Here is a 2,500-nt window from a genome sequence, read left to right on the forward strand (position 1 = left end):
ATTCATTCTTTTGATTGTGGCACGTTAGTATTTTAGGAATGGCATGTAGATGTAAAGACATTTTTAATCAGAGTAATTGCTTGAAGAAAATAAAGGGTGGATTTAATGTAACTGGAATGTGAAGGAAAAATAAAACACTGGTCAGTGAGGAATTCTTTAGAGAAAGAGAGGTATTGGTGTCAATCATATTCAGAAGGAGCAAAAGGAATGAGGGAAAGAGCCAATAAATCAGACAGGCACTGACAGACATATGGACAGACAGACACAGACACACATAGAGGCAAAAAATTCCACTATAAAGGGAGACGGACACTGATAATTAAGACACCACAGAACCTCATCTCAGAATACCTTTTGAGAATGCGATCTTTTCAGACCAGGTTAGGGTTTTTGCGAAGGATTCGCATATCCCGGCTTAAGCTTACGATGGTGCTGCTGTTGTAACATCCTCTTTGTAGGAAGGAGACTTGCACGTCATAGTCGTAACAATAAGTCTTAGCATAAAGTGAGCTATTTTTCCTGCTAGGATATTAAATGTTAGAGTAAAAGGCAAGATTAGCTGAGTAAGGGCAGACATAAACTCAAGGTCAGTCTTGAGTTCGGTTGTGATTAAATCAAATGGAAGTAGAATTTTATTATTATAATCATGATTACTATAATTATAGCAGTAATTATGATTTTATTCCCTTACATTTTGTTGTCCTCCTTTAGACAAGATCTTGAAAAAAGATCCACAGGCTGAAATCTGTGTGTTGTATGGTAAATAGGTCATTCATTATGTGTATTCATTGGTTTACACTTTTAGTCTTCTTTTCTTTCTTTATTCCCCACTTCCTTTCCTTCTCTCTCTTGTCCTATTTGATTAATATGGAAAATGGGATGGATGATTATTATTTTGATTAACCATTGTTACCTGATCATACTTTAAGTGGGGAGGAAGTGTAATGTGGTATTAATTTCACAGATATATATATATAATTTTTTCTTCTCATTATTCATTTCTCTTTCTTTCTCACATTAGATGTAGAAAAAAATCACATTCCTTATCTTTGGATATGAATCTTGCCATAATCCAATTTATTCTCAATTTCTGTAGTTGTATTTCCTTGTGGTTATGTGTTTTCGTGTTTTTTGTTATTGCTGTGGTCCTTGATTTATATATTTTGATATTGTATCAGATTGTACAAGAGAAATTTGAAATGAGTGAGAGATTAAGTGTGTGTGTGGATGAGACAGTAAGCGAGTGAGTGAGTGAGTGAGCATGTGAGTGAGTGAGTGAGTGAATAAGTGAATGATTGAGTGAAAGAGTGAGGAAGTGAGTGAAAGAGTGAGGAAGTGAGTGAGTGAAAGAATGAGTAATTATGTGAGTGAGTAAGTGTGTGAGTGAGTGATAGAGAAAGAATGTAGAAACTGAAAAAAAAGACAGAGAAAAAGAAAAAGAAAAACAATTTCCAGAGGATTTCTTTGACAAAGGGGACAGTAATGCTTGATTTGACCAAAGTTTATTGTTCCGTATGAATGTCTGTTTTAAGACATTTCAGACATTCGAAGGCCAAGGATAGTTGCTATCAATTGTTTCATTCACTCCTCTTAATTATCATTTTTCAATTTTTTATTGGCCATATGCAAACTGTCCAAAAGTTTAAGAAAGAGACAATATCGTTCATCGTATTTGCTGTAGCTAGTAAAAAAACTAAATGAATATATTAAGAGATTTGTTCAATTTTTAGGAATACGCCTCGTTTTTTGGGGGGCAATAGATTAGAAAAAAAAAATTAAAAAGAACTTAATAAAAAAGTTGCCATATTTTCTAAGGAAGTTAACAATTCAGAATTTATATACATGGCTTTAAAATAAGTGAATAAAAACACAGAATATGTTGTGAAACGGCTCAGTTGTATTAGTGTATTTGTTGTATGTGAACAATTATTATTTTGGCCCATTATATATTCAGTACAATGTCATTAGGAAAAAGACGTTCTCACATATTACAGAGAAAATTGCTATTTATCTTATTTCATAGCTTTTGTGTTATTTATTTATTCTCTATTGAATATGGTTGAAGATTTGTACACATGGAAATGATTCTTGTTTGTTTGAAAAGGGACTTGTGATATTAAATTAACTTGTGTCGTGATTTTTGGAGTAATGAATGTAAATATTGGCATTATTTCCATATAGAATTAGGATGGTATTTTTAATTAAAGATAAACACATTAAAGAAAAAATTAATAATAGGCATAAGAGATTCTCCATCTGTGTAAAAGATGTCTCGAAGGAAGTCCACATACAGACTTTCATACACACGCACAAGCACACAAGCACACTGACACATGCACACACCTACACACACACAAGCAAGTGTGTGCACAATCAAACGCTCACATACACACTCACGCAAGTGTGTGCACAAGCAAACACCCACACACACACACACACACACGTACATGCACACACACGTACATGCACACACACATGTACATGCACACACACGCATATG

The 2,500-nt window shown here is 33.8% G+C and overlaps 1 protein-coding gene across 1 annotated transcript in view; it reads left to right on the forward strand.

Moving 5' to 3' along the window:
- The window catches only part of LOC122252999 (uncharacterized), a 13,952-nt gene that overhangs the window by 11,073 nt on the left and 379 nt on the right, over window positions 1-2,500 (forward strand). The window contains exon 3 of the mRNA XM_043015745.2: window positions 1-2,500. This exon is cut by the window's left edge and continues 1,264 nt beyond it; it is cut by the window's right edge and continues 379 nt beyond it. The gene's annotated coding sequence lies outside the window, so the exon portion shown is untranslated.

Source organism: Penaeus japonicus, unplaced genomic scaffold (assembly GCF_977035675.1).
Source record: "Penaeus japonicus unplaced genomic scaffold, GWHDUDI00000001_assembly GWHDUDI00000036, whole genome shotgun sequence".
Taxonomy (NCBI): domain Eukaryota; kingdom Metazoa; phylum Arthropoda; class Malacostraca; order Decapoda; family Penaeidae; genus Penaeus; species Penaeus japonicus.